The sequence below is a fragment of the Fukomys damarensis genome, unplaced genomic scaffold, assembly GCF_012274545.1.
Source record: "Fukomys damarensis isolate Sample0158 unplaced genomic scaffold, DMR_v1.0_HiC HiC_scaffold_6, whole genome shotgun sequence".
NCBI classification, from domain to species: domain Eukaryota; kingdom Metazoa; phylum Chordata; class Mammalia; order Rodentia; family Bathyergidae; genus Fukomys; species Fukomys damarensis.
Window position 1 is genome coordinate 42441665 of NW_022900918.1, and position 25435 is coordinate 42467099.

General features: G+C 51.1%; 1 long non-coding RNA gene across 2 annotated transcripts in view; it reads left to right on the forward strand.

The window, feature by feature from the left end:
• The window catches only part of LOC117285138, a 37071-nt gene extending 11642 nt beyond the window's left edge, over positions 1-25429 (forward strand). The window contains exons 2-4 of one of the 2 annotated variants that reach the window (XR_004516120.1): positions 24385-24542; positions 24735-24816; positions 25095-25429. This is a non-coding gene — a long non-coding RNA (uncharacterized LOC117285138). Of the gene's footprint in view, positions 1-24384; positions 24817-25094 lie in introns of both variants that reach the window. The other variant, XR_004516119.1, reaches the window with a different exon arrangement.
• Positions 25430-25435: the final 6 nt, after the last annotated feature.

Below are 25435 nucleotides of genomic sequence, written 5' to 3' on the forward strand. Positions count from 1 at the left end.
CCCGCGAGCGCGCAGACAATGGAGACGGGCGGGTAGGCCGGTCGGGTCTCTCGGCGTCGGCTCGACTGCGGTGTTTTCTCCAGACTTTTTGTACAGTATTTATCACCCGCGGAGGAGGCAGGAGGCTGCTCTCTGCTCGAGGGGACAAAAAGAAACGAGTGCGAGGCGATGCCAACTTTTGTATCCCGGCCGGCGCGCGCTCTTCCTCCCTGCGCTGCTCCCGACGCTCGACCGCCAGAGGCCGGGCCGAGGACCGGCCACGAGCTGTCCTCGCTCGTTACGGACGGAGTAAGGCGGACCAGACGTGTACACGTTTTTTTGTAGTCGTTATCGCTGTCTTGGGATGGTTTGTTAATTTATACAAAGAGGACACCCCACCCCCTTCAGACGGCGGAGTTATATTCTGGGTTTTGTAAAACTTTCTGTATCGACCATTTCCCTCTTTTGGTTTTGTATTATTTCTTGTAAATGCGTTGTGAAATTTTTATTTTAGACGTTGCGGTGCGGGGAGGAGGAATCAGATTATGTACATAGTTTCCTAAAAGCCTTTCTTCTAAAAACCGAACAGATTCTCCCCTGAAAAACCAATGAGTTTGGGACCAATAAATTTAAGAGAAAAAGTCCATTTCCCCCCATAAAATTGAAACGTGCTAATTTTATATGCATGTTTTATTAGTTCAAAATGCAACCAGTTATCCGCTGAAGGAGAAAGAGATTGTCAGCAGAAACCAAGAGTAAGGGACCCCAGGGAGAGGAGGGCAGGGTTTTCACAGGCTTTCTCTCGTGGAAGGAAGACAGTTAAAATGAATAGGTTGTTTTGTAGAGTTGAAGTGTTCATATGGAAGGAGGAATAATTGCAAAATTATCATATGGTGCAGCTCTTTAACTCTGGCCTGCCGGGCACGCGGCGCGTTTCCTCGTTGCCAGCCCTGAGCTGCACCGGGCGGGCGGGGCTTCTTCGAGGCCGCTGGGTTGGGGGAGGCAAGGAGGAAAGGGACACCGCGCCAGGCCTCGGCTGGGGACAAAGACCTCGGTGGCGGGAGGCGCGATGCTCCACTTCCCCTGCTGTTGAGATCGCAGGAGGGGTGTCTCTGGATGCGGTTCGAGCACAGTCGCTGACCCAACCGCACGGCCGCAGAGCCTTCCTGCAGCCGGCCTGCTGCCTCCCTGGGGAAGGTAGAAGGGGGCCATAGATGCTCGCTCGGGCCCGCCCGCCTCCCTGCCCCGCGAAGGGTGTGAGTTGCTAGCCGATGTGAACGAAAAATGCCGTGTTTATTATTCCTGACAAGATCTTGAGGTTGTTTGATGCTTTACATTTTTTAATTATATTTTTTCTAGATGTTTATTGGTACATTGCATTTTTTTCCTGGAATTTAAAGTTTTGTGTAAAACTTTGTCTTCAAGTAATCTGACAGCATTAAATATTGCATTTAAAGTTACACTGTAGCAAATACGTTTTGAAATGCATCGTAATGTTAAGATGAAATTATATTTTTTTGAAAAAAAAAAAACACCACCTCTAAATCCAGATGGGAAATATGCTAATTTCAGCAGCAGCGTCACCCCCACCCCCAGCATCTCTTGTCTGGGAATGAGCATGGGCTGTCCTTGTCCTTTCAGAAGTGGCCCTGGGCCGTCCGTTTGTGAGAGCCAATTCAGTCTGCCTTGGAGAATAGCTTTTAAGTATCATTGCTAGTCTGACAACTGACATGTGTCGTTTTTTGGAGTCATTTTGATAATTTTGCTTAAACCACTCATCCGTTAAAGTGATTGCAAAAAATTCAGGAGCAATGTCCACTGCTTTCTATTAAGAAAATAATAAAAGTTCCCCTTTTTTCTTCTTTCTTTTTCTTTTAGGAATTTACTCCTTTGTAACAGTTGCTTCTGAAAGTGCATGTGGATGTGGGTGGTTGGTGGAGAGGGCAGTGCAGGGAAGATCTGGGAAAGCTTGCCTGGTGCAGGCCCGGTGGACATGCTCAGGGAATGCTGTTCCTTCAGTCTGTCCCTTCAGCTGGGCTTCCAGGCCAGGTCACCTTTACCCTGCAAGAGAGACAGAAAGATTCTCCACAGACCCTGGGCCCCAATGCCACCCCGGCCTTACTTGGGTGGGAGACAGGCATGATCATGCCCACCTAGGTGGGTGCCCGGCCTCTGCATGCTGGCCCAGGCACCTGGGTCTGGGTTCACCGCACATGCAGGAACACGGTCCTAACTCTGAATACCGCAGATGGTAACAGGTTGTGTTGTGCACGGGACACCAGACAACCGGGTTTTGTGTTCCTGTAGGGTGGTCATTAAGCTGGGCATTTTCCTATTTGTGCTTCTCCTAGTCAGGTGGAGTTTTCAAAGTCAGATACTCCAAGACTTTCCTTTTCTTCTTTTGTTTGTTTAGTTCTGTTGATTAGAGCTACAGGGAGAAGGGCCAATATAAATTATTAATGATTTGATTTAAAAACAGCAGGAGGGGGAATCAGCAGGGACCATCCTGGGATGGAGAGCCCATCTCCTGTGGGCCCTCTTCAATTTAAATTGATGGAGGGAGTTTCCCGCTAGGGCTGGGGCCCAGGTAGCAGGGTAAATGAAGCACTGTATGATGCCTATGATGTGATGGCTTCATTCCCTGCCAGTCCCAGGCTTCGGTTTCTGTAGCTCCCTGCAGTTTTGTGCAAGGAGGGTGCGGTGAGCTCCTCCTGGGGCCGGGAGGAAGTTGTCCCAACTTCCAACCCTCACTGAAAAGCCGGCTCCACCAGGCAAGAAGCTGGCCTGAGGGTCCTTCCTTCTTACTCTTTCTGTTTTTTGTTCCTTCTGTCCTTTCTCCCTCTCTCCATAGTTTTGTTTTTTAGCTCCCCGTCCCTTTGTTATTGTTATTAAGACTTTGACACCCTTCTTCCAAGAACCAACCGGTAGCTGGATGAAACGAATTAATTTTTTGAAGGAGGGGTGCAGGCGCCTCCTCTGCAGCTGTGTCTGGGAGTGTGACTGATGGGCCTATTAAGATCGTGTGTGTGGGAGAAGAATAACACTCAGATTCACGAATTTCATTTCCCCAACAAAGACTGGGCACTGCAGAGCTCTGGCTCCCGAAAGTTCCAGTGAATTCCAGAAATCTGCCCCACAAGCGTGGCCCCGAGGTGCCCAGCACCCTGAGCCCTCGGCCTGAGTGCCTGGGCCTCACCCCCTGTTGCAGCCAGGCCCGGGTCCAACCCAGGCTTGAGTCCTTGGAAACTTCCAGTGAAAGGACTTGGCCTTGTGAAGCTCGTTGCCAGGGTGACTGTTTGTCGGGATGCGGGGGGCCAGGCAGCTGGGAGAGTGAGGGGGCGGCCCTGTGCAGCGACCCCAAGCCTGCAGGGAGCAGGCCATGGGCGCCCCAGCCCCAGCAGCCGCAGGGCCAGGCCCGCACCATCCCTAACCCCCATCCAGCCCCTGCAGCCTGGCCCTTCCCCTTCAGCTTCGCCCCACAGAGGCTGGTCCTGCATGGGGACTGGTGGGGGTCGGGCCCTCTGCTCCCTGCGCTTTTCCAGCCTCCATACCTCAGGCCCACCTGTGCCCACCCCGCGTTCTCCTCTCCTCTCCTCTCCTCTCCTCTCCTCTCTCCCCTCCCTTCCCCTCCCTTCCCCTCTCCTCTCCTCTCCTCTCCTAGCTCAGGCTATGCCTTTGTCTGCCCCGCACCCCCAAGGTGGGCCAGAGCTGAGCCTTCCCAGGGTAGGCCCTCTGAGGTGGGCCTGCGATGGCTGTGGGAGGAGAGGGCTGCCGGTGCAGAGTACCTCCAAGCCAGGCCCGACTGTGTGGGCACCGGTGAGCCTGCCTTGGGTCACGGCAACAAGTGGGTCCTGCGGTCTCAGCCCTGAGAGCAGCTCTGGTCAGAAGTCCCTACCGGAGGACAGGCTCACTGGTCCCCCTTCCCAGATGGGGGTCCAGGGAGAGTGCCACAGTCTCCTTGCTGGTGCTGTAAACCTTGTTCATTTCCATAACAAGACTGCTGGATCAAGTCCAGGGCTCTGCCTGGGAAACCTGCCTTATCCCCATGGGGGGGGCGCGGTGCTGGTGGGGCCTAGGTTAAGACCACAGGAGACCCAGAGCATGGGGTGCAGGTAAGGGGGCAGCATAGGGGAGGAAGGAGGTGTCTTTGCCTTCTTAGAGCAATTAAACCTTGCGGGCTGCCTGCTGGTCACTCGAGCTGTATGGCCTCACTGCCTGGACAAACCCTCCCAGAGGTCACAAGGAGCTGGTCCCAGGAACACCCTGGCCTCATAACCCACTGCCGCCACCGCGTGCCAAAGCCCAAGCTGACTGCATGAGTGGGTTCCCCTTGGACTTGCTTGTTTTGTGTTGTTGAAAAACTAACTGCTCTTATATTAGTATTTTCACATTTGCAAGTGGAAATTTAGAGAAAAATCTGACATATCCTGTGCTTTCAGTTTTTATTATCACAATAAACGAGCCTTCGGTTTTGGGGTGTATCACTCACCAGGGTTCCTATACATTTCCCACATCTGTTAAAACTTCATGGTGTAGTCAACACGAATCACCAAGCTGCTCGCAAGGTTTAATTGCCTGGAGCCCTTTCCGGGCTGTGTGGCCCAGTGGAGAAGCTGTTTGTGAGGAACAGCAGGTCATCAGATGCAAAGCCTCAAAATAGTCAGCCAGTCAAATCAGTGGGAAAAAAAAAATCAGCTTTTGTTAGATTCTGCAGTTTCAGGAATTAGGCATTCACTGCAGAGCTGCAGTTTTGAGAAATCGCAGTGTCAGGCGCGTTCCCAGTGGGAAAATATTGTGAGTGTGGAGGACGTAAGATGGGCCTGACAGCGTGAGCTGACAGGAGTCATCACCCGGGCATTGTCTTCTCTCCAGCACCCCGGAAATGCTAACTAGGATGAGACTCCGGCGGTGGCAAGGCTGGCGAGAGTCCTGGGAACTCAGTGGCTGTCAGCAGCATCTTCTTGGAGAGCTGAGGGCCTGGCCTGGATCCCAGGGCAGAAGAGTCATGGATGGGGACACAGCATCTGCTCCCAGGAGCGTGGTCCTGCAGAGATGCAGGCACCTTCTGGTACTCAGAAGCAGAACAGGAGGAAGCTGGCAAACATGTTTTAACCTGGGACCGTGGAGCAGAAAGTGGAAGGACCCAGGCCTCTGTTAGCCATGGACAAGAGGGAGCGTCTCTGGACCGTGAGCTAGGCCACCTGCACCTTCCCCAGCCAGCTGTGATTTTGCTCACCTGTGCGTGCATCCGGCTCCTGGACACAACAGCATACGTGACCCAACTTCCCTTGGCTATTGGCCGTGTGACATCACAGCCTGGTCCCACGGGGCAAATGTGGTGAAGCAGCACAGGTGCCTATGTGGCCTCTGTGGGAGCTGAGGCCCTGGAGTGATAACCACGTGTCCACCTGACCAGATGGACAGGGCCCTCAGCAGAGGCCAGATAGCCCACCCTCTCTCTGGCCAGCGGCATTTATCCTCAGCGTGTCCCACAGCCAGCTTCCTCCGTGGGCGTCGGCCGTGTGTCCAGAGTCCAACCCCACAGGGCACCTGTCTGCTGGCCACGGCCCATGAATGCGTAGGCAAGAGCCATGCCCAGGCTGCTGCTGTTCAGCAGAGGTCTCAGATATCGCCGCAGTCTCTGGCTCAACTGGGAGGGTCCAGAAGGCCCTCAGAGCAAGCGATGCCATGTGGGCCCCGAGACCTTGTGGTGCTCCCGAGAGCCCCAGCGGAGAGGGTTCTCCCAGGCAGTGCATGTGGTCTGGACTGCAAGCGACAGACGACTGAATATCTGGTCGGAGAGGATCGCAGAGCCTGGTACAGCTTAGCTTGTGTGGCCCAGCGGGGCCCGGATGAGGCATTCAGAGAGTGGGCAGCACTGCCTGGGCACATATAGGTGGTCAGGCTGCCCCCGAGAGGGCTTGACACAGCAGGGGTTTGGCTGCCGAGTTTCTTAGGCTCATCCTCTGGGAAGTGCAAGTCCCTGGAGAAGCCCACACCCAGGACTTAGGTGAGAGGAAGGGGCAGTGCGCAGAGGGTACTGCCAGGATCTGGGTGCTGCCAGGATCTCAGCGCTGTCCGACCCAGAGCCCTACATCTGTGTGAGGGCTGTGGCTGGATAGCAGCCACAGTGGCAAGTGGTGTGGAGGAACTTGGCATCTGAATAGCAGGTAAGGAAATAAAGTTTAAACAAGTCAGAAAGAGGAACCATTTTTATTTACAAATTTTAAGTGCTTGTTTATAAGCCAGGTTTGGTAGTGCACATATAATGCCAACATGAGGGAGGCTGAGGCAGGGGCCTCTCCAGTTCAAGGCCAGCCTGGACTACGTAGTGAAACTGTTGTGATGAGGGAAGAGAGGAAGGAAGGGCTGAGAGAGGGGAAGGACAAAGAGAGGAAGGCAGCCAGAGTGGTGCACACCTGCAGTCTGTCCTAGCCATTCGGGAGGCTGAGGCAGGAGATCTGTTGGAGATCACAAGTTCAAGATCAGCCTGGGCAATGTTGTAAGATTCTATTTCAAAACAAAACCAAAACCAAAATCAAAAATATAAAATACTCATTCAAAATAATAAACCATTTATTTTAGTCTTTCAAAAAACTGAATTAGCCACTTTACAAGGGAAACTATATAGTATTTAAAAAATGATGTATACATCAGCTATAGAAACTGTCTGCAGCAAAATAAAATTGCATTTAAAATCACCGCTCCAATTAAATTCCTCAGTTGCATTAAGACATCAAACAAACAAAAAAACTTACAACCAGTCTATAAGTGACAAGTTCAATATCAATTGAGCAGCATACATTTTTACCTAATTTGACACAGTTGTAATGGTATTGAAGCAGGCCTGAGGTAAACAGCACATTTAAAGTAACAGATTAAGGGAATTTATCCCTTTGGGTTTTTTTTTTAAGTTAGCCCAAACAGGGTCTCCCTGCTCTGCCCCGGCCCCTGCTGCAGGCTCATGATCTGGCCTTTGGATGGGGCCTCCCCGCAGGGCCACACGGGTCCAGGGGCACAGACAGCCTGTGGCCGGTCCCACAGCCATCTGGCTGGACAGTGCGGAACAGCGTGGTTCTGGGCACCAGCCCACTCTGGGCAGGCAGCAGTGGGCATGGTAGAGAAGGCAGCCTGCTGCCAGTTACTCCTTTCCCACAGTGGGCCTTGGGGCACCGGGCTTCCCTGTGGGGGATCCGGGAGCCACAGGAGGCAGCGGCATTGAGCCTGGAGTGCATGGGTGGAGAAAGGCAATGCTGGCACTGTGCCAAGCAGGGCGGGACCCTTGCTCCTGGCTGGTGGGCATGGCAGCTCCAGGTGTGTCAGTGCATGTGTGTGGACATGAACCCTGGACCCGGGGCTGCTCTGTGCCTTGGAACTCCCAGGACCTGCTGGGTGGAGGCCCCAGGGGCTTCCCGGCCCAGTGTGGTTAGGATGGGGTTTCTATGGAGGCTGGCAGCAGGGCCACCTCTGGGGCTGGGCTCAGGGAAGAGGCCGCCCTTGCCCAGACAGGACCAGGACAGCAGTGCCCACTTAGTGGGGTCCATATATCTTGGTCCTGGGGTGAACGGTGGCTCCTGGAGCCTCCTCAGCCTGTCTCCAGGGCCCAGTCTGTTACTCTGCCCTGTCTGATGCCTCTGGGCCAAGGAATCTGGCTTTCTTGTCTCTGAAACACCTGCATGCAAGGCTGGAAGTTTATTTTTTAGAGTGGAATGATAGTGTCAGACCAGGCAGAGGTACCAAATGGCCCCGTCCCTGGAGACAGCAGTGCAAGTCCCCCATCTACAGCTGTCCCTACTCTGGCGGCTCCCAGACTCCAAACCAGGGCACCCTGGACCCCCTGGGAACCAGGGAAGCAGCTCAGGGCATCTTTGCCTGCTGTTCAGCACTGCCGTGGGAGCTGGAGCTGGAGGTGGTTTGCAGTCCCAATCCAAGCCCGCAGCTGAGTCCCTCGGCCCACATCACAACTCTGGGAATCGGGATCCTGGCAGCTGCCTGTCCGAGCAGCTCCTGCGGGAAACGGGCGCAGTCTAGGATCTGGGCACTGATGCCCTGGGCCGGGCCGAGTGGAGCTCGGCAGGCCAGGGCAGTGTGTTAGGAAGAGGCAGTGGCTCATTGGAGAGCAAAGCAAAGATACTGCTTTCCTCTGCATCCGTGTGTGCATGCAGTTCCGAATGGTTGCTAGCTTTTCGGAACAGAAGCATGACGGAGTTGTTCAGACTGAGCCACTTAACCACAGGACGTCTCACGTCTGTTTCCACTGGGAGCCAGAGCTGGTGTGAAAAGTTTCCCTACTCAGAGTGACACCACAGTAGCAAATGACAGATTAGTGGAAAGTTATTTTTGCTGGTATTATGTCTTTGTGCAACTGTGTCAGCTCATGGAAGCTGTGGCTTTAAATGGAATTTTATTTTTCCTACAAATAATTGCAGGATGTGCTGTATTCATTTAGGAATAATAAAGTTTGGTTTAATTATTTTAAGGATTTTATATGCTTTCCCTTAGTAAGTGGATAACTTAATTACCCAAATTTCATAGTTGGTGTTTTGAAATTGAGAGTACATTTCTAATAGTATTCTCAGCTAACAAACTGAAATAAATGACACTCATTTTCTTAAGTGGGCAAGAAAGTTTTTACATTAACATGTTATTCCAATTAACATAACCAAATTTAAATCTATGCAACTCAGGGAGGATTAGAGACGACAAAATGTGAACATAAAAATTCTTTTGCCAAATAATGGCCAAGCCCCGGTCATGAGCTTTTGTCTGTTTTGGCTGCGGACATTCCCCTGCCAGTCTGGAGTTCCTGCCCATTTTCTAACAGACACCAGTGGGCAAGTTTGTCCCTCAGCAGAAGCTGCTTCCGGTCACCCGATTGTGCTTTCCTGTCTTGATGTGTTGACATGAATTCACGCAATTTGGTTTGTGCTCATTCTGTTTTGAGCACAGGGTTTTCCCCGTGTGGCCCGCCTGAGCCACGGTGCCTGCAGCGCCATCCCTGTAAGCGAAGTGGCACCATGTGCCAAATGCCGTGTGACCTGACCCCGCCTCCGAAGTGGAGGTGGCCGGGCTGGGGCAGCGGCTGGGGCCAGTGGCTTGGCGGTGAGTGCTTGCCCAGTGCGTGCCAGGCCCTCAGCTTCTTCCCTGCACCACAAAAACAAAGGAAAACAAAGCAGCCCAGTCGGTGCCATGATTACTGTTACCTTGAAGCCCGGGCTTCCATCTGTGTTTGTGTTTTCAGATTATTACTTTATCTCACGTGCTCACCAAGTGCACATTTGAGGAAATGCTTCCTTGACAGTGGTAACTCTCAGTGCTGCATATTAAAGTACTTTTGACCCCAAGACTTTTTATGATTTAAAACTTATTTGGTCTTTCTTTTCCATCCTGGAGTAAAGTCGAGGAAGACGAAGGGGGGTCCAGACCATAAGAGGATGAAGGGGGCAGACAGGAAGGCGACAGGACCTGACCAGCGTTGCCTCGGATCCTCGTTTGGACACAGGCTACGCACGCAGGCTCTGTTATCTGTTCTGGCGCAGGCTTAGCAAAGCACATGGGAGGATTTTGATTCTCAGCATGCAGTACCCTCCAGTAACCTCTTGCCCACCAAAGTCGGGGCCGCTGTTCTAATTGTATCGTTGCACTTGCTCTGAGGAGATAAGTGTGTTCCTCGTGTGTGCTGCTCACAAGGACTGGCTCGTGGGAGCAAGCGGAGAATAAGATCCAGGCTGAGAAACACACGAGACATTAAGGAAATTGTCGGGGAAGAGAGGTTTCCTAGAAGCCAGAACATGATTTAGTACAGAGAGAGGCCAGAGATGGGTCGAGGTGGAAAGACCAAATGTTAGGAAGACAGGATGTTGGCAGCAAGGCCATCCTGCCTTCCAAGATGTGCACATCTGTGGCTGCAGGAGGAGGCCGGCTCCGGGGCACTTGGGTCCTGCTTGAGCACAAGCAGTAGCAGTGGGGGTTTTAAGGAAGGACGCTTTCACTGGCCTGGAGTGTGGAGGGCCCGCTCAGTGGCCCCCCAGCAGCCGTAGTAACAAAGTCCCACACCCTGGGTGTGCTCAAGAACCCAGCTTCATTCTTCCCAGTTCTGGGCAGAGGCAGAGGCTGAGGCCGAGGCCGAGGCAGAGTGAGGTGGGCCCTCAGCCTCCCGCATCTGCTCCCTGCCTTTTGCCGTGGCTTGGCAAAGCGTCACCAGCGCGCCTGTGAGTGTCCCTGCGGACTTTTCCCCATCCGCCGACCTCCTTGTGACGTGTCCATCTGCAAAGTCCCTTCTGGGGAAGAGCACTGTCTCGGGATGCCACAGTCGAGCCGCTCTTTTGACGGAGACTCTGCACTGCTGGCCCTGCTCTTCTGGAGAACTGAGCAGCTCAGTCCCGGCCTGCAGAGCCCCTGCCCCTGCCCCTGCCCGTCACCGCCCGCCCGAATTTGCTGCCTGCATGAGGCGGAGACGTGGGCTGCTCAGACCTCTGTGAGGACTTGAGGCTTCACGCTGTTGACCGCCTTCACAGCCCATCTTCCCCAGCATAGGTGCTCAGCCCCGCCCCGGCGGCCTCTGGCGTTTCCTGTCTGCAGTTCCGGGTGAGTCCAAGGCGGCCTACGAAGACATTCCCTCTCTCCTTTCTCGTGAGACGATTCCCTCGAATTACAAGTGGTCTCATTTTGTGAGTGTTGTTCATTTCCTTAGTTTTCCATGTTCCTATCACCAATTCTTTCCAACTCTATGTGTATATTAGTGAGACTTCAGATAGTGGGTTTTTTGCACATGAAATAGGTGCGATAGAAAAATGCAATAAATGTTTAAAAATTTTAAGTTATTACAGTAAGAGACATTGCTATGAATCCACCTCAGAATCCTCCCCTCGCTTTGAGCACACTCCTCCCATCGTCCTTGCCACTTGCGGCAGCAACTCTGGAGCCCTCTTTCCTGAGGGTCTTTAGTTGCACTGTCCTCACTGTCTCCCTGGTCTGGATCCATTCAAAACATTTCCTTTTCACAGTCATTTGGACTTTGGGGGAAGAGCCAGAAATCATACAGTGCCAGACTATGTGACTACGTGGACAAGGACGCAGGGTCACGGCTTTCCAAGCTGCCTTTCCATGGGATGGCGCTCAGCAGCAATATTTGCCACGTTTCCGATCGCAACTCATAACGTCACTCAAGAAAGGGGAATCCAGAGCTGCTTCAGAAGATTGGAAGAGCAGTGACATAAGTGTGTTGGAAGTGAGAGGGTAACTTTTTTTGAAGCAAAACATTTAAGATATACATAATTCATCGTAGGGAATTTGTACCGGTACACGATACATCTTGCTTCTTCTTTTTTCTCCCACTGGGGTCTCCCATCTCTGGGTCCTGTGTTTTTCACTCACTGCATTTCCTCCCTGTCTTGGTAAGATGGCCTTTTAGTGTGGGGCCGCACAGAGTGGTAATTCAGCTGGGTATGGGATGCCGGGCAAACAAAGCCTTTTGTCTCCCAACTTCTGTACTGCTTGTGAGTAGCCCACAATCTGTTACTTGATGTGTAACAAGCTACATATACAAAGTATAATTTGATACAACTGGACAAATACGCGTATTCACAGAACCACCCCGTCGAGACTAAACGTACCACACCCCAAGTTTTCTTGCGCTCTCCATCCACGGTAACCACTGACCAGCCCTGGTCTCTGTGGAATGGTGCATTCACCAGGTTGGTGTCAGTGAACTTGTGCAGACTCATTTTTGTCCATCTCCTTTTGCTTAGTGCAATGGCTTTGAGGTTCGTCCGAATTCTAGCATCTATACACAATCATTCTTTCTGTCGCTGCGGGTACCCTGCATGGTTATGACAAACGTGTTCATCTGCCTGTCGGTGGACATCTGCTTCCAGTTTTTAGACGGGACTTGGATGCGCGTCGGTGTGTGGACACACACTTTCGTTTCACTTGAGGGCAAGTCTAGGAGTGCAGTGGCAATGTCATGGCACAGGTCTGTTTAACCTTTGAAGAAATTGCAAGACTCCTTTTCAGACTTTTGCAGGGTGTTACATTCTTTTCACAGTGGCTCACACCCACACCCACACCCACACCCACACTCACACTTGCTGCTTCCATTTTGCCACACAGCTGAGTACAGTGCGCTGCCGTGGTACTGACTTGCTCTCCCCTCTCTTACTAGTGCTGACAGGAACCTCCTTTCCTGTGCTCACTAGCGTCCAAGTATGTTCTCAGGAGACGTTGCCCTTCAAAGACCGTGCCCACTTTTATGGTTACTTTGTATTGAGAGTTTTGAGAGTCTTTATTATGTTCTGGATACAAGTCCGATACCTGTTTTGCAAATATTTTCTAGGTCTGTAGTGACTTGTATCTTTTGAAAAAGAAACATTGTAAATTTTAGTATATGTGCTGCCTAAGTGAGCACAGAAACATTGTAAATTTTGTTCAAGTCTGATACACTGTGATTTCCTTTTTATTTCACAGTTCATGCTTTTTGTACTGTATTTTAAAAATTCTTGCCAAACTCCAATCACTAAGATTTTTCCCCATTATAATAAAAAATGTGTTGTCCAATTCAATAGCTGATAGCTACATGCAGCTATTTAAACTTAACCTTTAAACAGTTAAATAAATAATGTCGTTCCTCCATCAAACTAGCCCTGTTTCCAGGCCAGTGGCTACCATGTTGTCAGAGCAGACAAACATTATTTCATCTCTGCAGGAAGTTCTACAGAGTAGCACCCACACCTCAAGGTTAGCTGTGTTCAGATCTGTGCTGCATGTGATCTAATTCTCCTAAGTGGCGTGAGGTAACCGGTAACATTTTTGTAAATAGTCACTTACTGTTCTAGTGTGCCGTGTTTGAAAAGACTATTCTTTCCCCATTAAACTACCTTAGTACCTCCATTAAAAAAAAAAAAATCAGTTGGTGCTATTGGTGAATACTTGTAGGCTTACTTTTATTTATTTATTTTTTCTTCTGGTACCAAGGATCAAACTCTGGTCCGTGCACTTGTGAGGCAGGCACAGTGCCATTGAGCTAAATCCCTGGCCCATGTGGGCTTAGTTTTAGACAGACTTTTGCTGCGTCCATCTGTGGGTCTGCCTTTGTGCCAGGTGGTCTCGATGACTGTTGAGTTACAATAACTCAACAGCAGGGAGTGTAAACTTCCAAAAGTGTTCATATTTTTCAAAGCTATGTTGAGTCTTCTATGTCCTTTAATTTTGCATATAATACCTTGACAATTCGTACCCCTTTCCAAAAAAAAATTCATATGCAGTTTTATTTGGGATTTCACGGAATTTATAGATAAACGTTGGAGTTTGGATAGTTTAAGAATACTGGTCTTCTAACTCACTGCCCTGTTACCTTTCTCCACTTCCTTCTCCAAGCCAAGCTTGTAGTTTTTGTGTCCTGATCCTCTATGTCATTTGTCATATTTGTGCTAGACACTTTCCTATTTAGACTTTAGGAAGAGACAATCCTATCATCTTCAGACTAGGATGTTTTACTCCTTCCTTCCGAATCTGGATCCTTCCTTTTCTTGTCTTATTGCGTGGGCTGAGCAGCATGGTGGTTGATGCTCTTGTCTGACTCTTGGCTTGGGGCAGCCGCAGCCCTCCTCAGTGAGGTGGCTGAAGGTGGTCTGTGCTCTTTTGATTCATGACCCTTTTCACATGGCCTGTTTTTGTTTCACGTGCTTGTTTTTCAATATGATCCACAGCCTTCATATGAAAGCTACTATTTCTTTGTTCTTCCCTCTCCTATTTATTCCTAGTTTCTGAAATGCCATGTGCTGCACACTGCCGTGTATCTCTTTTCACCTGTTGTGTGGGGACTTGGGTGGACCCTTTTAATCTTGGAAGCTGTACATTTCAGTTCTGAGAACTTCATGAATTATTTCTTTGCCTTTCCCTTCTGTCATTTTCCTCTGTTCTCCCTTCCAGAGGTGCCCAGAGAGGTCACATCTGCTGCCCTGTCCTCTGAGTTTCATCTTCCTCCCTCCCAGTTTTTCTCTTTCCTTTTTGATTCTATTGTCTTAGTTTCTTGCATTTGTTTTTCTCTTATTCTATGGGTTGTGTTTTTCAGCAGTCCTATTTTTATACGCCAGACTTATTTTTTCCCTAAGTTTTTCCTTTTAGTTTTTAAGTGTCACGCCAGTGTTTCATGAATTAAATATCTTCCCTCTAAGGTTTTTAGGCCTGGGCTGTTTCTGTTCCCTTGGTGTTCCTTTGCTTTTCAGTTTTGAAGCAGTCTGTCATGGGGGTGGGCACAAAGGTCTGGTTGCCCTTTTTATCTTTAAATATTTTAAAATGAGGCATCAAAAGCTGTTACAGAGAGGCACAGGCTTTCTGGGTGTCTCCTTGCAGGAAAGCCCAGGAATGGGTTATTGATAGCTTCCCTCCAGAGTGCTTTTGTGTCCTTAAGAAGACTCCACAGTCCGTCTTCTCTCAGCACTGCTGGTTCCTGGCCCTCAGCTTGGGCTCTGGCCTCTTACCCGGGCCCCTCTGGTCCAGTGTCCTGCCCACAGCCAGTGGAGCTGGAGGGGGCTGCCATATGCTGGGCCTGGAGATGCCTCTGCACTGAGTTCTGCCCACACGGATCTCAGATGCCTCAGAAGCTGGAGCTCCTGGTCCCTCACTGGGCCTGTGGGAGGAGCAGCATGTTCCTGGGGTTTCACCAACATTAGGCCTTGGCTTTTAGCTTCGTAAGTCTGTGCACCCTCCTTATTTCTCATCTCCAAAGTAGACCCTTTGTTGGCCCTACCTCACTTCTGTCTCCTCTCCTTTCTTACTTCTTGTGTCAGTGCAACAATAAGCGCACTTGTTCAAAGCACCATGTTCAGCTGGAAGTCCCTGGAGGTCCTGGCCTTCTACCAGCTGGTGTCTTGCTCACTAGGGCACAACCTGCTGGAAACCGGCACCCTCAGATGGCTCTGTCCATGTACATGCTCCTCACAGAGGCTGTGCCCTCAGATCACACTCAGGTTCTTGCTTCCGCAGGACATTTGCCATTTTGATTCATGTTGTTCCTTTCTCCTTCTGCCCATATTTCTGCTTCCTTGATAAAGCGGGGCTTCAGGGACAAAATCACCATGGCCGGGCCAGGGATGTAGCCCAGTGGTTCCTGCACCTGCTTTGAAAGCACAAGTTCCTGAGTTTGATCCTGGTACCAAAAACAAAATTAAACAAAACAAAACAACAGCAACAAAAACCAAAGCAACCCACCATGGCCACCAACCCCACTGTGGTGACCAGCACCTCCTCTGTGATGACAAACCCACTACCCCTGGCCCCTAGGCACAGCAGGGAGGTCGGACACCAGGGGGCTTGGTGGGCAGTGGTGCCCCAGAGAGGAGGCAATTCTTCCACACAGCCCACAGACACAGAACTCTGCCTCCCGGCTGCAGAGACCCGGGATGGCCACGGAAAGACTGCCAGAGACCGTCTGAAGAACTCATAGGCCTCTTCAGAAATGCTCGGAAATAGGAAATACACACAAGACTCAAGAGGGATTGATTGCTAATGTCCATCACAAAAGAAGTAGGTAATGGCAGGACAAAAAGTTCCCTAGAACCCAGAGGAGCTGTGTTGCCCAAATAGTGTATATGTTTCTTAAACACAAGAAAGAATGGATGCAGGAACCTACAAGTCCCAAATAAAAGCATTTTGTGGTGGGACATTGTAGCAATTCTGAATCTGGATTAAAGGTTGATAAGGAAAAAGTTCTCTCAAAGTGTCCATACGCATCCACACTGAGGTGACCACGGTCCTCTCTGTGGCTCACAACAGGCACAAGGAGCCCACGTGCAACCCCATCTAATCAGGAACATGTGTGCAGCCAGCACACACCAGGCACAGACACGCCGCTTCCTGATCAGCCATCCGCCGATACATCAAACACATACAGCTCCGCGACACTAAACAATTTGGTTTGGCTTTTAAAATAAAATGAAGAATTTAATTAAGCAAACAGACCCAAAATCCTGTTAAATATGAGATCAGAAACCCTTTCTAAAATTATAGACATAATCTCCTGCAAAGAGAGTTTTAGTTTGAAGTACAAGCAACTCAATAGTTCAATGAGAAATTGATTAGATGGAAACATTCACTCTATCGGGATTAAAAGTTACTTTGCCAACTCAGGCCTGAGGAAGTAGATCAAACAAGGCCAAGGAAACCAAATACTCCTCTTTGGGTGCTTTCCCGGGTGCCTCCAAATCTGATCTTCATAAACTGAGCTCTGTGGCCAAGCCCGTGTTCGTCCCGTTACATGTGAGAACACGCTGGATTCTGGCAAGGGGAACGGGGCAGGACAAGGGTGCTTGGGAGTCTGCCGGGCAACAGGACAGGGGGCACTCAGCGGGCATCGGTGTCCCGGTCCTCCAGCGTGAACTCACTAGTGCGTGTGGACCACATACTCCAGAGGCAGCGTCCTTGAGACTTTGGTCCCCGGACTCTGTTCGCTGGCAGAATAAGTACCTACCGTACCCACCCTTATGCTGTGCAGACACGCAATGCTGTCAGTCCCCTGCCAAATGTAGTGTGCTTTCAATGAAATAAGGTAAAAGAGAAAACAAGTATTTAAAAGAGGTTGCCGATTGACACTAATGCACAAGGAAGAACCCTAACGGGAAAGGAAATGTTTCCCGTGCGTGGACGATTGCGCGGATGGGAGTGTGCGTGCTTGGTTGGAGATCGGTGTACTTTTCTGGTGTTTCTGGGGAGCAGAGCTGTGGCACTACTGGATCGCTTCCTAGGAAGGTGGATTCTGAGTCTCACCCAGGTGGGGTCCCCGCTCCGGAGCCCCTCTGCCCGGGAGCGGGTGGGCTCCGGCGCCTTGAGCCCACCCAGGCCTGCATCCTCCACGCTGGGAATCCCCCAGTGCCGCCAAGGCCTGGTCCTCAGCATACTGACAGGCACCGTTGTGAGAAGCCTCTCCCAGCTCCCCCAGTGCGCCGGCCACTCCCTCTGGCGTCCTGGAGTTGCTCCAGGCTCTGGGAGCTGAGCTGGCTCCCTCAGCACGCCAAGGTCAGACTGTTACAGAGTTGACTCTGAGGCCACAGACATCTCCCCTGAGACCTGAGTCCTGCCACGACCACTAGAAGTGTGGCTGCCACTCTGAGAAGCCCAGTGTTTAGTTAAAATGAACTGAATCGCCATGCGTGGCTGGTGGCCGCGGTGCTAAGCACAGGGGATGTGGACCATTTCCAGCCCCGCAGGAAGCTCACAGCCCGATGTGGACGGTAATCTTGGGTTGGCGTCCTCAGCAGGGCTTGAGCCCCTGGGGCTCAGGATGCCTGGTGTCACTAGCCTGACCCATTTTGTTTACTGGTGAGGCAGACAGCCTTGCATATGCCTTGTATTGTGGACAACACAAACCTCAGGTCAGAAAGTTTACAGCTGAAACAGAGCCTCTCATTTCAGATTGGATTTTAGTTTCTAGAATTTCCACATTTTCAATCACTTTCCTTCTTTATCGTTATCTCCCACCCATCCCACACTATATTCATATTTTCCTTTAAATCCTTTAGCCTACTTGTGGAGGTTGCAATATGGCTTTTCATCTCTGTAATCTGTTTCTTTTGACTGTGTTTTCTCATCCTTCATTTTTCTTGCATTTTCTTGCTTCCCAGACTGCCTGGTCATTTTTTATCATGCACTGGGCATAGTGGATGCTGTCCTTGTTTAAAGCCCCACAGACCAGCCTGCCTCTGAAAGGCATGTCCTCCCTGCGATGCCCTTTAAGGCTGGTGCACATGCTGCGAGCTGTGTGTGCATGCTCCTGTTTATCAGCTGTGTTCCACCAAACCTTACTTTCCCTTTTTATACCATAGGCATTAAAAACATCCACCTTGGCTTTGGTCTGAGGATGGAGAACACATTTCAAGTGTCCGATGCCTGGAGTGGGGCTCACCTGACTCTTCCCCTCTCACAGCACAAGGCAGAAGCCTCCACTCCCCTGGCTAAAGCTACTTTCCTCCTAGCCTGTCCCTGAGGCAGTCAGTCAGTCATGTGGGCAGCACAGCCAGGGAGCTGGCCTGGGGCCTCACCACCCATAGATGGGAAAGGGCAGCTAGCTCACTTTGAAGACTGGGACGTTAGGGTAAAGGCAGCATGACCCTGGCGCCTATGGGACTGTGGCTGTGCCCTGTCCCGACCTCGTGTGTGCATTCTCTTTGCACCCTCCCATCTCCCAGGCCTGAAGGGAGCGGCCTGGTGCTGTTCCCCAACACCCTCTCCCTGCTCCTCCCATCCAGCCTCTTCCCTCCTGTCCCTGGCGAGTTCGCTGACCGCGGGGTTTCAGCCAAGCCTGTCCAGTCCTGCTCCTCTAGTCCAGCACACACAGGGACAGTTCATGGCTTCCCACAGCCTGCAGGATGGCATTAGACTCGCCAGGGTGCATTCAAGCCCTGCAAAGCAGGATTACGGGAAGGTGGAATTTAGCCTTCATTCCTGTGGTTCCATTCTTTGTCCTCTGAACCCCAGTAGCATGCAGCCATGGGAGTTTTCCCCCCAACCCCTTCTCCCAGCCCCTTGCCTCAGCTAATCACAAACTCCTGCTCTGCCTGAAGCCACACGGAAAGGCCCTGCTCACCTGTAGCACTCAGCCATTCCCTTCCTGGGAAGCAAGGTCCTAGGGAGGCAGGGGAGGAACTGGCAGAAGCTGGACTGGGTTCTGCTTCTCAGAGGCTGTGTTTTAGCAGCCCTGGGGCCAGCCCTGCCTGGTGGGCGGGGGTAGGGGGACGCACATGCTGGCACCATGCTGTGCTCACTCATACAGCCACCAGGGGCTCCACCAGCTCGGGTTCACACTGCAGCCAGCCCTAGGCTGCCTCCTGCCCATCTGGGCTTTCAGTCCCAAGAGCATTTCTCTGACCCCACACACGTGGCTTCGAAGCTAGGAAATTGGCGGCACACTGGCTCTTCTGTGTCCGGCTCCCAGTGAGCACCTGTGAAACGTGTTCACTGTGCAGAATTAGACTAGAAAGGGCCTCTGATTTCAGAAGAATGATTTGCAGAACAGACCTGTATGCATAACACCCATTGGCATTGGTGGCGGGTGGAGTCACTGACTCATAAAAATGTCATATCCTGTGATTTGTATAAATTACAGTAAATATGCTGATAATCACCCACATTAGCTGCTGAGACACCGGCGCCGTCTGGAGTTGAGGCCGGGGACCTCGCTGAGGCCTCGAGAGGGAGACCCCACAGGTGCAAATTGACACCTAGGAAAACAGTAGTTAATACACGCTAGAATTTGGATAAGGGGAAAGTGCTAAAGTGAATGTATGTCAAGCAGACAAATTTGGACTTCTCCAAGAGGATCTGTCACGTCAAACAGGAAATAGCTATAAATTACTCGTAATAGTAAAAATCTTGTCATTTACAACCTCTAACGCACGCGGGCTCATTTAACACATCAACTCATAGATAACGAGTGAGCAGAGTCGGCGGGTATTTATCCCACCGTTCACTCCTGAAAGCTGGTGAGCTGCGCGTGAGGGCGGAGGACACAGCGGTGACCCGTTGGCTTTGGCGGCCACGGAGCAGGCGGGGGCAGCTGCCAGTGTATCTGGAGGCAGGCACACTTCCCACTCCTGTGAGAAAACTAAGTCATGGTTAGCAATGCCACAGCCTGGGTTGCCTCAAATGTGTGGTGCCCAGTAAATCCCAGCCGGCTTCTGTTTTCCTTAGGAGCTACGTGAAGTCATCAGAGCCAAGACACAGTCACAGCATCTGTAATCACTCCTGCTGGGTTCCCCAAAAGTGTCCAGAGTGCTGCCACCATTGCGGGTCTGCACATCCACTGCAGGAGAGAAGCCAGGGCTCACTGGCTTTTTATAGGGGGGCCAGAGGCCCAGCCAGAAGGACGGCCGGTCCCCCTGCGGTGCTGAGTGCAGGGGCCATGGGAAGCAGGTTCTCTCTCGCAGGGTGGAGCTGGTTGCTCTCAGAAGGGCAGAGGGTGCGGTGGGGGCCCAGAGGGGAGGCCAGGCCGATGCAGGGTGAGCAATGGACCTCATCTGCACGCACCGGGAGGGGCTCAGAGCTATGGCAGGCAGAGCTGGGAGGCAGGACTCTGGCCTGGACAGCACTCCTGTTCCTTTCCCTGGGCTCCACTGGGGCCCGACTCTGACACAAACAGGAGGGGTGTGTGCTAGAGGCCACTGTCGGCACAGCCCCACCCATGGGCACACAGTCACACACACCTGTCAGGACACATGCCGGTGTGAGGAGCTGCACACACTCACACCTACACACCTGCTGGGCACAGGTGCCCTGGCACAGCCTCAGAGGATGTGGGTGTCCTGGGGGCACATGGAGAAGGCCCAAATCTACGTTGAGACCTTGCCCTCCTGTGTGTTGGCCACGTCCTTCCTGGAGACTCTGGGGACGTGAAAGGCAGCCTGTGTCCCTGTAGGAATATAAGCTATTTTAAAAGAAAACACTGACACTTAAAGTAACCACAAGCTGATACAGTTTAAATATAGGGTGACTGTTTAAATTTAAAAAATGTATTGCAGTAAAAGACACATAGCCATTAATCTCCCCTCTCACTTCCAACACACTTATCCCATGGTTCTTGATACTTTGTGAAGCAGCTCTGGAGTTCTCTTTTGTGGGTGTCTTTACAGGAGAAGTGTGATATTACACAGTGTTGAACGCTGCTGTGGAGTGCTACCAACAAAAAGGCAGCCGGTGAGCCAGGCATGGTGACACACACCTGTAATCTCAGCACTTGGGAGGCTGAGGCAGGAGGATGGCTGTGAGTTCGAGACCAGCCTGGAACATAGTGAGTTCCAGGTCAGTTGCAACTGCATAGTGAGACCCTGTCTCAAAAAAGAAAAGAAAAAAAAAGGCAGCTGGTAAAACAAAACAAAACAAAACAAAAAATGACGCTGTGTCCTCCTTCCCTTATTCACCCAATCTGACACCATACAACTCCTGCCTCTTCCCAAAGTCAAACTAATCGTGAAAGGTCAATGTGTTGAATCAATTCAGGACATTGAGGCAGCCAGGACAGGGCAACTAAAGACATTCAGGAAAGAGGACTGCAGAGCTGCTGCAGGAAGTGGCAGGGACGGTGGGATGAGTACATTTTAAGGGAGGGGGGAATACTGAAGGGGTTGTAGCACTGTCTTTTACTATAAAGTTTTTAAAATGTAAGCATTCACTGTATTTTTTGATAAAACTTAATGGTTCCTTGCATTCAGCTGGTTAGTTCAAAACTGTTGCTCTGAACCCAGGCCTGTCTTCACAGTGGGTCAGTCTGCCTAGACCGGACAGTGGCGCAGGGTGGAGAGGAGATGTTGACTTGGAGCTGTGTGTGCGCCAGGGGAGAATGTAGGCCTAGCTGGAGCATTCGAGTTCTTGTCCTGTGAGGGAGGCAGAAAGGCTGGTTCCAGAAATCCAGACTGGAAACAGCCACCTCCACTGGAATCTGCAGCCCCGAAGAACAGCCCCACGCTACAGGGCACAGCTGACATTTTAGTATCTGCATGTGTGGTCATGTGAATGGCTGTCTTTCTCTACTTTAGGTAACTTCTGGTAAAATCTGTAGCCTGCATCTTTTGCCTCAACCGTTAAATTATTAAGATGAAGGAGCATTTGTGTTTTTCTTTCCTTTCTTCTTTTGTGAATTACATGAATAATGGTTTCAAGTCTGCATTTTAAAATTATGTATAGTCATAGAGCATTGTTGCATGTGTTAACTACGCATGATGCTTAACCTGTTAATTTGTCACAAGCTTACTTTTTATAGAACAATGGGTGATTTTGAAAATATTTTTGGTGAAATGTTACAAACTCATTCAATTAACTATGCATTCTTTGGCTCTAAGATATACATTTTAAATGTTTTTCTCACGTCTAGAACATAAATGCCGTTACTGTGGGACTTACAATCCGCAGTGTTTTCCTTTCACAGTGGCATGGAAAATAAAGGTGCCTATGAGGCTTGTTGGAACAGAGACATAGAAGTAGCTCATATACACTCCCTTCTCCTCTGGCTGAAGGTGAAGAAAAATAGCTTGTGTCAAGGACCAGATGTTCGTTGGGAATCTGTAAATTATATCCCCAGATTTCAATACAACTCTGTTTCCTCCACAACCACTTTGTCCTTATATTAAGTGGCCCACACTGGTTTGCAGTGTGCATTTAGCAGAGAATTCCTGTTGACTCCATCATCTGAAAAAGCTACAAATACAATTCTAGAAGATTCTTAGACAATAAAGCAAAGACAAGTATTTCCCAGTTGGCACCAGAGCTGATGAGAGTCCAGGGGAAAAAGAAGAAAAATCAAAGATTGATAGGAAAGAAGGAAAAAGAAAATCTGCCAGCTGTGCCCTTTTGGGGTCTGTTCTCATACCCAGGAGCTCTGGAGACTTTAAACAGAAGGCAGTGCGCGGTGGTGTGGGACACAGGGTAGGGGAGAAGAGCAGAGTTTAGATGTTTTTATTTGAAGTTCTCGGGATCCTAGGTGCAAGGTGTTGTTGGGCTGAGCTGGAAAACCCACCTCTTCCCTCCCGTGTGCTGCCTGGCCAGCAACACCAGCCCACACAGGTGCCCACCATCTCCTCCGCTTGTCTCAGGCCGAGCTGGGCGTCGTGCACTCTCGGCCTCTGCTCTCTCCTCACCCCATTCTTCCCTGGCCCACCCTATATGAACGGTTTAAAGGGAATTACCTATTACTTCAATTATTTGTTTCTTATCAACTGATGTTAAACTACAAGGATTTGCATTGAAAAGACACAAAGAAAGAGCAAGTCATGGCACATGGCCAAATGAAAGAGTAATGTTCGGGTGAATTTAGCCTAAATAATTTACTGCTATATAAAAGTGGAAAAGTGGAAGGTGAACCCTCTGACCAATAAATCTCCCTGCCCATGAAACCCTTATCTGGTCCCCTCCGATGTATTCCACAGGAGGAAGCCATCACTGCTGGCTCTGGTTAGCTATTCGTAAACCTTGATCTTCTGCACTCCGCGTCCTAAATATGGATAATTAGCATCAGTTTATCACGCTCCTGCATATTTTTTCTTCTCTCCAAACACGCATGCTTCTGTTGGCTGCCATTCTGCTACGGAAGATTATGGAGACAGATTGCAGAGAACGAATGTGCTAAACGAGATTAGGAAGGAATAGAAATAGCAACTTGGCCAATGAATTCCTCGTGAGAGCCTTATCATGCAATTACACGTTGACTTGCTCCGCACCCTCCCCGCTCTTAATCCAACGCCCCCACCAGGAATAAAATTTCACTAATTTCTGAATTGCTGCAGATCCTCCTGACTTGCTACTGAGAGTGGCTGGAAGGAGAAACACGGCTGAAAACATCATGTCAAACTTTATAATAAGAAAGTGAACTCCGAATTTGCTACTGAGAGTGGCTGGAAGGAGAAACACGGCTGAAAACATCATGTCAAACTTTATAATAAGAAAGTGAACATAGTCAGCGTGGGTGGCGGATCGGGTATTCAAGGCTTCTCTGAGTGAGACACTCGACTCCTCTGGCCGGGCCACCTCGGGGGTTCGGGGCTGTCAGAACGGAGCTGCTCCTCACGGGACCGTTTGATGTGTTTCAAAGTGGCTGGAAGGAGAAACACGGCTGAAAACATCATGTCAAACTTTATAATAAGAAAGTGAACATAGTCAGCGTGGGTGGCGGATCGGGTATTCAAGGCTTCTCTGAGTGAGACACTCGACTCCTCTGGCCGGGCCACCTCGGGGGTTCGGGGCTGTCAGAACGGAGCTGCTCCTCACGGGACCGTTTGATGTGTTTCAAACCAGGATGAAGCATCCTTATCCACTGCCTCTGACTTACCATGATTCCTGGTAGCCGTCGCAATGCCCCTTGGGCCTTCTGGGCCAATCACTTGACCTCTGTAAGTGCAGGCTACTCCTTGCTTGCACAGGCCGCTTCCCATCCACGGCCCCTCCTAGCACGGCTCTGTGGCTTCTGCCGCTCGTTAACGTACACAGACGGAAAGCCCCTGCCCACTGTGCCTCCCGAGGGCAGCCTGGAGCTCTGTAATGGGGCATCCGCCGGGGTGCTCTCCTCTCCCTCTGCCTGCTAACATCTTTCCCCAGGGCTTTATGACAAGTTAGATATTTAAAGAGGCCACAAAGCCTTCCGGTCACCAGAGGACTGGTTGTAGCTCAGAGCCACCATCAGCCCGGTGGACCCCATGAGAGCACAGTGCTGGGGGCAGCAGCAAGGCGCCCACAGGCCTGGGCTTGTGCTTACTGGAAGGGTTGGAAGTCTAGATCCAGTATGAAACCATGCATTTGTGCCTGCGGCAGAGGAAAGGCTTCCAGTTCGCAGGAGAAAGAATTAATTTGCTAAAGAGATTCTCAGCAATTGTGCGGAGAGTTTTGATGCATCAATTATAACGTCGCCTTCACTTTTTTTCCTCCAAGAAATTTCTACCAGGATTCACGGAGGAGGAGAGCATTGTGTGAGCACACTGGCGAGAGAACCTGGCCTCTGCCTCACACACAGCCAGGCCCTGAGCTCAGCACCCGGGAGGACCCCGCTGCCGCCTCTTCCCGGGCGGCTGTCAGCTGCCAGGGTACAGGTACACTGCTCCCCTTGACAGGTGTGGGTTTGCCTTTTGCGAACAGCCTGGTCTTGTATCGGCTGCCAAGGTTCTCCTTTTGGAAAGAAAGCCTGGCTGTGCTCTGGGAGGCCTGTCTGTGGGCTCCGCTCAGAGGAGCGCAGCTGAGCTGAGCTGAGCCCCGCCGCATCCTGTGCTGCCCCTGCCCTTCAGCCCTGCGGGCACCTGGACGCCACCTGGCCAGGACACATGGCAGGAGCTCCACTGCCTCCTCTCCTCTCCTCCACAGGGGAGGGTGAGTACCCTGCTGGGCACCCCAGCCGGAGAAGGCAAGGGGGCTGCACTGGGCGAGCTGGGGCCGGAGGGGGCTTGGAGCTGGGCTCTGCGGGGAGGGCAGCACCCCAGGCGGGGCAGCCCGAGGAGGAGGTGTTATTAATAACTGTCCTCCCCTTCCTATGTCATATTTCCTGTGCGGAGGGGGTGGCGTAGGAGGGGCCGCTTGCCATTAATCTGGGAACAAACGGCTAACCTCGGTGACTGGTATTTTCGCTTTTCTTTTCTCACTTTTCTCAGTGTGGGGAAAGCAGTCAAGCCCGCGGTGATTGTGAGGGGCTCTGCTGGAATTTGGCAGTGCGAAGCCTTGGAGCGCAGCCCCATGCTGGCTCCTATTCAGCGGCCGGTTCCCCTCCAGCTCTGGAAGTTTCACTCAGCCGTGCACTCAATGGCTCCACAAAGCTGATTACAAGCTTCAGCGCATTCCTGAAGGAGCCAAAGCGACGCAGGTGCAAACGAGCCGAGGGAGCCCCTTATCCCGGTGACAGAATGGGACAAGCTGGGAAAGGCGCGGACCACACAAATCCAGGCTCACCAGGCAGCAGAAAGCCTGCCTTGGGAACCGGGGTCTTCGTCGACCT